Raw genomic sequence first — 15,524 nt, forward strand, 5'->3', positions numbered from 1 at the left:
ATGGATTGATAAACCTTTGGTCATCCACTTGAGGGAAATTTGCTACAAACCTCTGCACTTGGAGGCCCAACAACGTCTACAAGAAAAAGGTTGTGCAGTAGACATCATCGGTCTAGCCGAGTTTCATGATTCGGTCCCACCGAGTTTGGTGATTTGTGTGTAAAGGTTAGATTTTGTGTGGAGGCTATTTATACCCCTCCACCCACTCTTCATTCATGGAGAAAGCCATCAGAACATGCCTACACTTCCAACATACATTTTCCTGAGAGAGAACCACCTACACTTGTGTTGAGGTCAAGATATTCCACTCCAACCACATAAATCTTGATCTCTAGCCTTCCCCGAGTTGCTTTCCACTCAAATAATCTTTCCACCAAATCCAAATCATGTGAGAGAGAGAGTTGAGTGTTGGGGAGACTATCATTTGAAGCACAAGAGCAAGGAGTTCATCATCAACACACCATTTGTTACCTCTTGGAGAGTGGTGTCTCCTAGATTGGTTAGGTATCACTTGGGAGCCTCCGTCAAGATTGTGGAGTTGAACCAAGGAGTTTGTAAGGGCAAGGAGATCGCTTACTTTGTGAAGATCTACCCGAGTGAGGCATGTCCTTCGTGGGCGACGACCATGGTGGGATAGACAAGGTTGCTTCTTCGTGGACCCTTCGTGGGTGGAGGCCTCCGTGGACTCGCGCAACCATTACCCTTCGTGGGTTGAAGTCTCCATCAACGTGGATGTACGATAGCACCACCTATCAGAACCACGCCAAAAATCTCCGTGTCTCAAATTGCGTTTGCACACTCCAATCCCATCCCTTTACATTCCTGCAACTTGCATGCTTTACTTTCCGCTGCTCATATACTCTTGTCATGCTTGCTTGATATGTATTGTGAATGTTTAAACTTGTGCCAAAACTCTACTTAAACCTAAAGAAACTAAAAATTGTAACTTTTCTTGATTAAAGTCTATTCACCCCCATCTAGACTCCATTTCTCGATCCTTTCAACACATTCGGCTCGGTAACGTCCCACGAACTCACGATCCAGCAGAGTGTCGAGGGAGAGCTTCGTCAGCACGACGGCGTCATGACGGTGATGATTATACTACCGAAACAGGGCTTCGCCTAAGCACCGCTACGATATGACCAAGGTGGATTATGATGGAGGGGGGCACCGCACACGGCTAAGAGATCAATGATCAACTTGTGTGTCTATGGGGTGCCCCCTCCCCCGTATATAAAGGAGTGGAGGAGGGGGAGGGACGGCCCTCTACTATGGCGCGCCCTACGGAGTCCTACTCTCACCGGGAGTAGGATTTCCCCCTTTCCAAGTAGGAGTAGGAGAGAAGGAAGGGAAGTAGAGAAGAGAAGGAAGGAGGGGGCTCCACCCCTCCCCCCTAGTCCAATTCGGACTAGGCCTTGGGGGGCGCGGCCTGCCCTAGGCAGCCCCCTCTCTCTTTCCCCTAAAGCCCAATAAGGCCCATATACTCCCCGGGGGGTTCCGGTAACCTCCCAATACTCCAAAAAATGCCCGAACTCATCCGGAACCATTCTGATGTCCAAACATAGGCTTCTAATATATCGATCTTTATGTCTCGACCATTTCAAGACTCCTCGTCATGTCCGTGATCAAATCCGGGACTTCGAACTACCTTCGGTTCATCAAAACACATAAACTCATAATACCGATTGTCACTGAACGTTAAGCGTGCGGACCCTACGGGTTCGAGAACTATGTAGACATGACCGAGACATGTCTCCGGTCAATAACCAATAGCGGAACCTGGATGTTCATATTGGCTCCCACATATTCTACGAAGATCTTTATCGGTCAAACCGCACAACTATATACGTTGTTCCCTTTGTCATCGGTATGTTACTTGCCCGAGATTCGATCGTCGGTATCTCAATACCTAGTTCAATCTCGTTACCGGCAAGTCTCGTTACTCATTCCATAATGCTACATCCCGTAACTAACTCATTACCTACATTGCTTGCAAGGCTTGTATTGATGTGCATTACCGAGAGGGCCCAGAGATACCTCTCCGACAATCGGAGTGACAAATCCTAATCTCGATCTATGCCAACTCAACAGACACCATCGGAGACACTTGTAGAGCACCTTTATAATCACCCAGTTACGCGGTGATGTTTGGTAGCACTCAAAGTGTTCCTTCGGTATTCGGGAGTTGCATGATCTCATAGTCATAGGAACATGTATAAGTTATGGAGAAAACAACGGCAACAAACTAAACGATCATCGTGCTAAGCTAACGGATGGGTCAAGTCAATCACATCATTCTCTAATGATGTGATCCCATTAATCAAATGACAACTCATGTCTATGGTTAGGAAACATAACCATCATTGATTCAATGAGCTAGTCAAGTAGAGGCAAACTAGTGACACTTTGTTTGTCTATGTATTCACACATGTACTAAGTTTCCGGTTAATACAATTCTAGCATGAATAATAAAAATTTATCATGATATAAGGAAATATAAATAACAACTTTATTATTGCCTCTAGAGCATATTTCCTTCACATACATCAAGTGTTCTCAAATCCATAATAGTATTCAATCCGATAATAGTGAAACCTCAAAGGTAAAACTAAATTCATCACGAGAAGGTAGAGGGGGATAAACACCATATGATCCAACTATAATAACAAAGCTCGCGGTACATCAAGATCGTGCCATATCAGGAACCTGAGAGAGAGGGGGAGAGAAAGAAAGATAAAAAACATAGCTACTGGTACATAACCTCAGCCCCGAGGGTGAACTACTCCCTCCTCGTCATGGAGAGCGCCAGGATGATGAAGATGGCTACCGATGATGGTTTCCCCCTCCAGCAGGGTGCCGGAACGGGCTCCCGATTAGTTTTTTGTGGCTACAGAGGCTTGCGGCGGCAGAACTCCCGATCTAGGTTTCCTTCTGGGGGTTTCTAGATTTATTGGAATTTTTGGCATCGGTTTCACGTCAGGGGGGTCCACGAGTCAGCGACAAGGCAGGGGGCGCGCCCTCCACCCTTGTCATTGACTCGGGACTATTTTGGCCCAACTCTCGTGCTTCGAGGGCTTCTTCTGGTCCATCAAAAATTACCGTAAGTTTCCAGGTCGTTTGGACTCTGTTTAATATTCTTTTTCTGCAAAACTAAAAAACAAGGAAAAAACAGAAACTGGCATTGGGCTCTAGGTTAATAGGTTAGTCCCAAAAATAATATTAAATTGCATATAAAACATCCAAGATGGATAATATAATAGCATGGAACAATAAAAAATTACATATACATTGGAGATGTATCACTTAACACCTTACAATACATGCAAGAACTCCTTCTTTGACTGATCCATTTTGAAGTTCTTCAAAATCTTGTCAAGGTATGTACTCATTGAAAGTCTTATCAAGCGTCTTGATCTATCTCTATAGATCTTGATGCCCAATAGGTAAGCAACTTCACCGAGGTCTTTCATTGAAAAATTCTAATTCCAGTATCCTTGTATGCTATCCATAAATTCTATATCATTTCCAATCAGCAATATGTCATCCACATATAATATTAGAAATGCTACGGAGCTCTCACTCACTTTGTTGTAAATACAGACTTCGTCGTAAGTCTGTATAAAACCATATGTTTTGATCACCTCATTGAAGCGTATATTCCAACTCCGAGATGCTTGAACCAGTCCATAGATGGATCGCTAGAGTTTGCACACTTTGTCAGCACCTTTAGGATCAACAAAACCTTCTGGTTGCATCATATACAACTCTTCTTTTAGAAATCCATTAAGGAATGCAGTTTTGACGTCCATTTGCTAGATTTCATAATTATAAAATGCGGCAATCGCTAACATGATTCGGACAAACTTAAGCATCGCTACGGATGAGAAAGTCTCATCGTAGTCAACCCCTTGAACTTGTCGAAAACCTTTTGCGACAAGTCGAGCTTTATAGATAGTGGTATTACCATCAGCGTCCTTAATGCACCGCTCAGTGTGTTGAACCTCGAGCATCGTCTGTAGATGTTGGGAAACATCTGACATACACGTTTTGATGACTACGCGATAGTTCAGTACGTAATACTAACGGTTTAGAATTGTGGCACCAAAGACGTTTTTTGAAACGTCGCAGAACATATGAGATGTTCCAAAGACTGAAATTGGAATTTCAGACTAGTGCCCACGTCAAGAGGTATGAGACCTCTGACAAGTTTCTTAAGCCTGCAAACTAAGGGAGAAAAACTCAATCATTGAGCATGTGCTCAGATTGTCTGAGTACTGCAATCGCTTGAATTGAGTGGGAGTTAATCTTCCAGATGAGATAGTGATGGTTCTCCATAGTCACTGCCACCAAGCTATTGGAGCTTCGTGATGAACTATAACATATCAGGGATAGACATGATGATCCTTGAGCAACTCGCGATGTTTGACACCGTGAAAGTAGAAATCAAGTAGGAGCATCAATTGTTGATGGTTAAACCACTAGTTTCAAGAAGGGCAAGGGAAAGAAGGGATACTTCATGAGACGGCAAATCAGTTGCTGCTCTAGTGAAGAAACCCAAGGTTGAACCAAACCCAAGACTAAGTGCTTCTATAATGAGGGGAACGGTCACTGAAGCAGAACTACCCTAGATACTTGGTAGATGAGAAGGCTGGCAAGGTCGACAGAAGTATTTTGGATATACGTCATATTATTGTGTACTTTACTAGTACTCCTAGTAGCACCAGGGTAATAAATACCGGTTCGGTTGCTAAGTGTTAGTAACTCGAAATAAAAGGCTGCGGAGACTAGCTAAAGGTGAGATTACGACATGTGTTGGAAGTGTTTCCAAGGTTGATGTGATCAAACATCACACGCTCCCTCTACCATCGGGATTGGTGTTAAACCGAAATAATTGTTATTTGGTGTTTGCGTTGAGCATAGACATGATTGGATTATGTTTATCGCCACACGGTTATTCATTTAAGGAGAATAATGGTTACTTTGTTTATTTGAATAATACCTTCAATGGTCTTGCACCTAAAATGAATGGTTTATTGAATCTCGATCGTAGTGATACACATATCCATGCCAAAAGATATAAGATAGTAATGATAGTACCACATACTTGTGGCACTGCCATTTGAGTCATGTTGGTATAAAACGCGTGAAGAAGCTCCATGTTGATGGATCTTTGGACTCACTCGTTTTTGAAAAGATTGAGACATGCGAACCATGTCTATTGGTAGATATGCATGAAGAAACTCCATACAGATGGATCGTTTGGACTCACTTGATTTTGAATCACTTGAGACATGCAAATCATACCACATGGGCAATTTGACTGAAAGGCCTCGTTTTCAGTAAGATGGAACAAGAAAGCAACTTGTTGGAAGTAATACATTTTGATGTGTGCAGTCCAATGAGTGCTGAGGCACGCAGTGGATATCGTTATGTTCTTACTTCACAGATGATTTGAGTAGATGCTGAGTATATTTACTTGATGAAACACAAGTCTGAATTATTGAAAGGTTCAAGTAATTTCAGAGTGAAATTGAAGATCGTCGTGACAAGATGATAAAATGTCTATGATATGATCATAGAGATGAATATCTGAGTTACGAGTTTGGCACACAATTAAGACATTGTGGGTATTGTTTCACAACTAATACCGCCTGGAACACCATAGTGTGATGGTGTGTCCGAACATCATAACTGCACTCTATTGGATATGGTGCATACCATGATGTCTCTTATCGAATTACCACTATCATTTATGGGTTAGGCATTAGAGACAACCGCATTCACTTTAAATAGGGCACCACACAATTCCGTTGAGACGACACCGTATGAACTATGGTTTAGAGAAACCTAAGCTGTCGTTTCTTAAAAGTTTGGGGTTGCGACGCTTATGTGAAAAAGTTTTAGGCTGATAAGCTCGAACCCCAAGCGGATAAATGCATCTTCATAGAATACCCAAAAATTGTTGGGTGTACCTCCTATTTCAGATCCAGAAGCAAAAGTGATTGTTTCTAGAAACGGGTCCTTTCTCGAGGAAAAGTTTCTTTCGAAAGAATTGAGTGGGAGGATGGTGGAGACTTGATGAGGTTATTGAACCGTCACTTCAACTAGTGTGTAGCAGGGCATAGGAAGTTGTTCCTGTGGCACCTACACCAATTGAAGTGGAAGCTTATGATAGTGATCATGAAACTTCGGGTCAAGTCACTACCAAACCTCATAGGTCGACAAGGATGTGTACTACTTCAGAGTGGTATGTAATCCTGTCTTGGAAGTCATGTTGCTAGACAGCAATGAACCTATGAGCTATGGAGAAGCGATGGTGGGCCCGGATTCCGACGAATGGCTCGAGGCCATAAAATCCGAGAGAGGATCCATGTATAAAACAAAGTATAGACTTTGAAAGAACTACTTGATGGTCGTAAGGCTATTGGGTGCAGATGGATTTTTAAAAGGAAGACGGACAATGATGGTAAGTGTCACCATTAAGAAAGCTCGACTTGTCGTTAAGATGTTTCCCGACAAGTTCAAGGAGTTGACTACGATGAGACTTTCTCACTCGTAGCGATGCTAAGAGTCTGTTGGAATTATGTTAGCAGTTACTGCATTATTTATGAAATCTTGCAGATAGGATGTCAAAACATTGTTTCCTCGACGATTTTCTTGAGGAAAGGTTGTATGTGATACAACCAGAAGGTTTTGTCAATCCTGAAAGATGCTAACAAGTATGCAAAGCTGCAGCAATCCTTCTAAGGACTGGAGTAAGTATCTCGGAGTTGGAATGTACACTTTGATGAGATGATCAAAGATTTTGGGTTTATACAAAGTTTATGAGAAACTTGTATTTCCAAAGAAGTGAGTGGGAGCACTATAGAATTTTTGATGAGTATATGTTGTTAACATATTGTTGATCAGAAATGATGTAGAATTTCTGGAAAGCATGCAGGGTTATTTGAAAAGTGTTTTTCAATGGAAAACCTGGATTAAGCTACTTGAACATTGAGCATCAAGATCTATAAGGATAGATCAAAAATGCTTAATATTACTTTCAAATGAATACATACCGTGACAAGATTTTGAAGGAGTTCAAAATAGATCAGCAAAGAAGGAGTTCTTGGCTGTGTTACAAGGTGTGAGTATTGAGTAAGACTCAAGACCTGACCACGGCAGAAGAGAGAGAAAGGACGAAGGTCGTCCCCTATGCTTTAGACGTAGGCTCTACAGTATGCTATGCTGTGTACCGCACCTGAAGTGTGCCTTGCCATGAGTTAGTCAAGGGGTACAAGAGTGATCCAGGAATGGATCACATGACAGTGGTCAAACTTATCCTTAGTAACTAGTGGACTAAGGAATTTTCTCGATTATGGAGGTGGTAAAAGAGTTCGTCGTAAAGGGTTACGTCGATGCAAACTTTGACACTAATCCGGATGACTCTGAGTAGTAAACCGGATCCGTATAGTAGAACAATTATTTGGAATAGCTCCAAGTAGCGCGTGGTAGCTGCATCTACAAGATGACATAGAGATTTGTAAAGCACACATGGATCTGAAAGGTTCAGACTCATTGACTAATAAACCTCTCTCACAAGCAAGATATGAACAAACCCCATGGGTGTTGGATTCATTGCAATCACATAGTGATGTGAACTAGATTATTGACTCTAGTGCAAGTGGGAGACTGTTGGAAATATGCCCTAGAGGCAATAATAAAATGGTTAGTATTGTATTTCCTTGTTCATGATAATTGTCTATTGTTCATGCTATAATTGTATTAACCGGAAACCGTAATACATGTGTGAATACATAGACCACAACATGTCCCTAGTAAGCCTCTAGTTGACTAGCTCGTTGATCAATAGATGGTCATGGTTTCCTGACCATGGACATTGGATGTCATTGATAATGGGATCACATCATTAGGAGAATGATGTGATGGACAAGACCCAATCCTAAGCCTAGCACAAGATCGTGTAGTTCGTTTGCTAAAGCTTTTCTAATGTCAAGTATCATTTCCTTAGACCATGAGATTGTGCAACTCCCGGATACCGTAGGAATGCTTTGGGTGCACCAAACGTCACAACGTAACTGGGTGGCTATAAAGGTGCACTACAGGTATCTCCGAAAGTGTCTGTTGGGTTGGCACGAATCAAGACTGGGATTTGTCACTCCGTATGACGAAGAGGTATCTCTGGGCCCACTCGGTAATGCATCATCATAATGAGCTCAATGTGACTAATGAGTTAGCCACGGGATCATGCATTACGGAACGAGTAAAGAGACTTTCCGGTAACGAGATTGAACGAGGTATTGGGATGCCGACGATCGAATCTCGGGCAAATAACATACCGGTGAACAAAGGGAATTGTATACGGGATTGATTGAATCCCCGACATCGTGGTTCATCCGATGAGATCATGTCTGCATGATTCCCTAAAGATCCCGCTGTTGGTTATTGGCCGGAGAGTTGTCTCGGTCATGTCTGCATGATTCCCGAACCCGTAGGGTCTACACACTTAAGGTTCGATGACGCTAGGGTTATAGGGAAAGTATGTACGCGGTTACCGAATGTTGTTCGGAGTCCCGGATGAGATCCCGGACGTCACGAGGAGTTCCGGAATGGTCCGGAGGTGAATATTCATATATTGGACGAAGGGTTTTGGAGTCCGGAAGTGTTCCGGAGGTACCGGGTGATGACCAGCATGACCGAAAGGTGTTTCGGGAGCCCCGGCAAGTGTTGGGGGGCTTCATGGGCCAAGGGAAGGGGGAAAACCAGCCCACTAAGGGGTTGTGCGCCCCCCTCACCTATTCCACGTGACTAGGGGGTTTGGGGCGCCCCATCTAGGGTTCCCACCTCCTGGCTTGGGGGCCAAGTCACCCAAGGGGGAGATCCCATCTGCCCTGGCCGCCCCCCCCCCTTAGGGGAAACCCTAGGGCGCCTCCCCTTGCCCTTGCCCCTATATATAGTGGAGGTTTTGAGGCTGCAGAACACATGAGTCTCTCTCTCCCAAGGCGCAGCCCTACCTCTCTCCCTCCTCGTCTCTCGTAGTGCTTGGCGAAGCCCTGCTGGAGTACCGCGCTCCTCCACCACCACCACGCCGTCGTGCTGCTGCTGGACGGAGTCTTCCCCAACCTCTCCCTCTCCCCTTGCTGGTTCAAGGTGCGGGAGACGTCACCGGGCTGTACGTATGTTGAACGCGGAGGCGCCGTTGTTCGGCGCTTAGATCGGAATCGACCGCGATCTGAATCGCTACTAGTACGACTACCTCATCCGCGTTCTAGTAACGCTTCCGCTTAGCGATCTACAGGGGTATGTAGATGCACTCCCCTTCCCCTCGTTGCTAGATTACTCCATAGATTGATCTTGGTGATGCGTAGAAAATTTTAAATTTCTGCTACGATCCCCAACAAAAACCACAACGGTGATTATCAAGTTTGTTGTTTTAACCTTCTACAAGGACCGGTCATCGTCAAATTCGATTCAACTAAAGTAGGAGAAACAGACACTCGCTGGCCACCTTTATGCAAAACAAGTTGCATGTCAGTCGGTGGAACCGGTCTCATGTGCGTGAACATGTAAGGTTGGTCCAGGCCGCTTCATCCCACAATGCCGCCGAATCAAAATAAGACATCGCTGGTAAGCAGTATGAACATCACCGCCCACAACTCCTTTGTGTTCTACTCGTGTATATCATCTACGCGTAGACCTGGCTCATGATGCCATTGTTGGGGAACGTTGCATGGAAAACAAAAAAAATCTATGCACACGCAAGATCTATCCATGGAGATGCATAGTTACGAGAGGGGAAGAGCATCTACGTACCCTTGTAGATCGCTAAGCGGAAGCATTTATCACGTAGTTTATGTAGTCGTACTCTTCGCGATCCGATCACTATCCAACCGATCTAGTGCCCAACGAACAACACCTCCGAGTTTAGCACACGTGCGGCTCGATGAAGTCTCCTCCTTCTTGATCCAGCAAGCGGGAGAGGATAAGTAGATGGGATCACAACCAACACGACGGCGTGGTGGTGGAGCACCGACAGCGCTTCGCTAAGCGTCGCCGGGACGAGGCGATGGAACTACAGAGTAACGGGAGAGAGAGAGAGGGGCGCCAAGGGCTTGGTGTATCCTCTTGGGGCGCCCCCTCCCCTCTATATATAGGTGGAGGGCGCGGGAAATAGCCCCTCCAACCCCTAGGGCGCAGCTAGGGGGGAGGACTTGGACTCCAAGTCCAATCATATTCCTACTAGGACCACTCCTTCCTTTTTTGCCTTCCCTAGCCACATGGGCTTTTAAGGACTTGTGCGCCTAGCCCAATAAGGCCAAGGCACCTTCCCGCAGCCCATGCTAGCCCTTGGGTCATGGTGAACCCACTTGTGGACTTCCGGACCCCTCCAGAATCTTTCGAAACCTTCTGGAAGCTTCCTGGTATAATACCAAAAAAACTGTACTTTTTTCCGGAACCCAAAATATGACTTCCCATATATAAATCTTTACCTCTCGACCATTCCGAGACTCCTCGTGATGTCCAGGATCTCATCTGTGACTTCGAACAATATTTGGTTACCATTCATCAAATATACCAATACTACTCTAGCGTCAACAAATGTTAATCGTGCGACCCTGCGGGTTCGGGAATTATGTAGTCATGACCGAGACACCTCTCTGATCAATAACCAATAGTGGGACCTGGATGACCATATTGATTCCTACATATTCCACGAAGATCTTTTATCGGTTGAACCTTTATGACAACATACGTAATTCATTTTGTCTGTCAGTATGTTACTTGCCCGAGATTCGATCATCGGTATCTCTATACCTAGTTCAATCTCGTTACCGGCAAGTCTATTTACTCGTTCCGAAATACATCATCTTGCAACTAACTCCTTAGACATTTTTCTTGCAAGTTTCTTGTGATGTCTATTACCGAGAGGGCCCAGAGATTCCTATCCATCATACGGAGTGACAAATCCCAATCTCGATTCATGCCAAACCTTTAGAGATACCTATAGAGCATCTTTATAATCACTCAGTTACTTGTGATGTTTGATAGCACACAAGTTATTCCTACGGTATCCGGGAGCTGCATGTTCTCATGGTCGAAGGAACATGCATTTGACATTAAGAAAGCAGTAGCAATAAACCGAACGATCAAATGCTATGCTAACGGATGGGTCTTGCTCATCACATCATTCTCCTAATGACGTGATCTCGTTATCAAGTGACAACACAAGTCTATGGTTAGGAAACCTTAACCATCTTTTGATCAACGAGTTAGTCTAGTAGAGGCTCACTAGGGACACAGTGTTGCCTATGTATCCGCACATGTATCTGAGTTTCCGATCAATACAATTCTAGCATGGATAATAGACGTTTATCATGAACAGGAAAATATGATAATAACCAATTTATTATTGCCTCTAGGGCATATTCCCAACACCTTCAGGCCGGGCTCGGGCTTGCATTTTCGTTTTTTTGCTTGGATCAGGCCGGGTTCAGACCTAGACTTTGCCCGTCAAGCTTTTACAAGCCCGGCCTGAAACCCAGCCCGGCCCGGGGAATGCCCAGGTTTAGTGTATGCACATATATGTGCGTGCCTGCTACCCTTACGTAAAATTTGTGCAAAATCTTTATATGTATTAGTGTGTCTCAATCGATAATTGCTTCTTTGATTTTAGCTAATGGCCATCAAAATGAACTAAGAGCAACTCTAACGTGTCAATCCAAACGAACGCGCGCTTTGTCCTTTTTTGTCCGTTTTGGTCGGCCGTCCGCTTGTCGTCCGCCCTGTTTTTCGTTTGGGTCGGTAGTGTGCCCAACGCGCGGACCGATTCTGTCCACGCGGCCAGCTTGCCGGCGTCTTTCAAACATAAATTCAAACAAAATACTAGCAAACAAATATCGCATAGTTCACAAGCTAAATAAATATGTCATAGTTCACAAACCAAATAAAAATTAAATTGTCTCAAATACATTTAAAAAAAGTTACATCTATTGGTTGCCAATGTGAACCCACATATGTCAACCAAATAATCTTGCAGCTCAATGTGAGTTTACCAATCATGCATTTGATGATGAAATTGGATGAATTGTGCAAACGTAGCCGCTCCTCCATGCTCGGGCACAACATTGTCATCCTGGAACTGAAAGCCTTGGTCATAGATACATTTCGGGCGCTCATTCTCTATGATCATATTGTGCATGATCACACAAGCAGTCATCACCTCCCATAACTTCTTGGTGCTCCAAATTCTGGCAGCATACCGAACGATGCCCCATCGAGATTGGAGAACACAAAAAACACGCTCCACATCCTTCCTAGCACTCTCTTGCTCTTGTGCAAATCTCCTCCTCTTCTCTTCTACAGGGTTGGAGATTGTCCTCACAATAGTAGTCCACTGAGGATAGATACCGTCAGCTAGGTAGTATACTTTGTTGTAGTTGTGGCTGTTGATGTTAACATTCACCGATGGGCAGTTGCCTTTGGCAAGCCTTGCAAACACCGGGGAGCATTGATATCATTGTGCGGTCCGACCATGCCAAAGAAAGAGTGCCAGATCAAGAGATCTTGTGAGGCCACGGCCTCAAGTATGACAGTGCATGCATTGACATGCCCCCTATACTGCCTCTACCAAGCACAAGGGTGGTTCTTCCACTTCCGGTGCATACAGTCTATGCTACCAAGCATCCTCGGGAAGCCCCTACAGGCATTCATCGCCAACAAGTGGGTTGTATCTTCAGCATTTAACTCTCTCAAGTACTCAGGACAAAACACTGCAATCACAGCCTTGTAGAACCTGTACATGGAGTCTAGGCAGGTAGACTGGCTCATACAGACGTACACATCAGTGAGATCACCAAGAACTCTGTATACAAGCATTCGGATAGTTGCAATGCATTTCTGATATACGGTTTAACACATGCCTAGCCATACGGAAACGACGCCGGAATTGGTGATGTTTGAAGAGTGGGTTGGGTGTCTCGAAGTAGTCACTCCAAAGAAGGAAATGGCCACTCTCTCGGTTGTGATTCAATGCCGGAGTGTGTCCTGGGATGGAGCCCCGGAACAACGGCCGCTGCCTACTAAGGTGATCATGGACGACCAACACAACAACCACCATCTCCTCATCGTCGGATGAGGAATCATCGGAATCATAGAGGAAATTGTGGAAAAAATAACTCGTCCAAGTAGCTGGCCTGGAGGCGTCCGAGGAGCGTGCCGACGTTAAACGAGCGTGCCGGCATTGTCGAAGGAGATGGTCAGGGGCACGGGGCCGAGGTGGTGCTCGTGGCAACGTCAGGGAAGAAGCTACGGTGGCCCGGCGGCGAGGCGGTGGTGTCAGCGACGTGGGAAGGTGGCGTGCTGCGGGGGAGGTATGTGGGGTGTGGACTGCTGGTGAGGGCACTAGAACAGGGCGGTGGCAGCGACAGCGTGGGGCGGGCTTGCCGCCAATGGGGGAGGAAGAGAATGGCCTATGTGCCACTGACTGGCGGGCCAGGGGGAGGAGTAGGCGGGCCTCGCTCACGTCCGCCTTGTGTCCGCGCCGACGCAAATAAGGCCCAAATTTGGGCCAGGAATGGGTCGCCCGGCATTGGGCCGACTTTTGTGTCTGTGGCGACCCAAACGGACACGCATGGACGAAATGGGTCGACGCGTTGGAGTTGCTCTAAGTACTACGTGAAACCTTTTGTAGAATTCGCTCTGCTCTCGTTGGCTGCCCCCCACGGGCCATGACTAAGCTGGAGACCATGTCCTGCTTATCCTCATTTGATGAAAAGAAAAGAGATTCAGTTCATAAATGAGATAAGAGCATCTCTAGTAGACCCCTTAAACCCACGACCCTTATAACCGGGATAAGGGCCGAGAAAAGCGCGTTTTATGGACCGAAGTCGATTTCGGCCGAACAGAGCCCGCAAAAGTACCGCTCGGGTTTGCGGGCTCTGTTTCGCGCGCTGCCGATTTCGGCCCTCAAACCGTAAAACCATAGGATGCAATTGACCGTGATTTTGACAAATAAAACATAAATTCTGAGACTTCAAACACAGTTTTGGCGACATCTGAACATAGTTTTCGCGCCACAACCCAAAAGACATCGCATCCATCATCACTCCATCATCATCATCATCATCACAAGATGAAATCTTCACCGCACCATTAGCACCACCACTTGCCGAACCATCACCGAACCTTGGCACCACATGGCCTCTTGCGGCTAGCCTCCTCTCCAAGATCTCCAACCTTGCAATGTCATGCCATTCTTTGGTGACCTCATCCATCTCATTTCGACTCATCATCATGATCTTGTTCTCCTCGGCAAGAAGCTTGGCCATGGCTTTGTTCTCGTCGGCCATGGCTCTTCTCTCCTCAATGGCGGCCTTGCGTGTGGTCTCCTCCTTGAGTAATTGTCACTTCTCTTGCTTCTCTTAGCCTTCTTCTCGGCCAACTCCTTTTTTGCCTCCAATGTCTTGATCACCAATAGCTCATTGGACTTGACCATGTGATCTAGATTGTCCCGCAAGCTTGAAGCCTCCGCTTCCTTCTTGATCTTATCCTTGGCCTTCTTGTTTCCATCGGCCTTGTTCTTGTTTCTTGGGCCATCGTCATCTTCATCATCATCATCAATCTTGGTGAGTGCACCTCACTTCGGTGGGGATTCCTTGCCAATCAACTTCCACTTCTCGCTTTCTTTGAGAAGTTCCCAACAATGCTCTAGTTGAAATGTCTTTTTACCGGAAGCTTCCATGTCCTTGTACCTTTCTTGTGCAATTTTGTCCTACAAAATGAAAATAATGTCAAATTATGCAACCACTCGGATGGCTACAAAAAGATTTTCACAACTTGGGACATGAAAACAAACTCACATAGTCAGCTTCAACGATACCACTTGGAAGTGCATTGTGGACTTGTTGCAAGCATGCAGCCCAACGGCTACAAATCGGCTTGATCACGTCTCAATGACCTTGAAGAGACCGAAAGGTGTGTGGCGTCCTGTTGGGATAATTTGCCATCATGAGAAGATATTGATCCTCTATCCTTTGCCAATATCGCTTGATGGTTTGGTTGGTGCCGGTGCACGCATCAAGAGACACCGATGCCCAAGCCTTGATCAAGACTTTGTCTTCCAATGGCTTGTAGTTCTTTGATCTTGCGCGTGATTTTGCTTGCTCTTCGTTGAACACCCCCTCGTCAACCTCCTCCACATCATCTTATTCCTCACCATGACCGTGCACGCCACCATCCATCTCATTGTAACCGTAATCACCGATCGGGGCTTGATCGACACCGACAGTGTTGTCGTCCAACATTTGCACGAAGTCGGCAGACGCATCATGCAAACTGGCGTTGCAATTTCGCTCGACAAGTCACGAGCACGCGCAATGGACAAAAGTGAAAGAAGTGCAAGCAATCGAAGCATCATACCTCTAGGCCATTACGTCGAACACCTCGGGGGCGGCGGCAGCAGCACTATCGGCGGGCATCCTCGGGGCAGTTCTTGCCAGAGCAATCAGGGGAGGTGTTGGCGGGGT

The sequence above is a fragment of the Triticum urartu genome, chromosome 2A (assembly GCF_056163025.1).
Source record: "Triticum urartu cultivar PI428250 chromosome 2A, HENAU_Tu73, whole genome shotgun sequence".
Classification (NCBI taxonomy): Eukaryota; Viridiplantae; Streptophyta; class Magnoliopsida; order Poales; family Poaceae; genus Triticum; species Triticum urartu.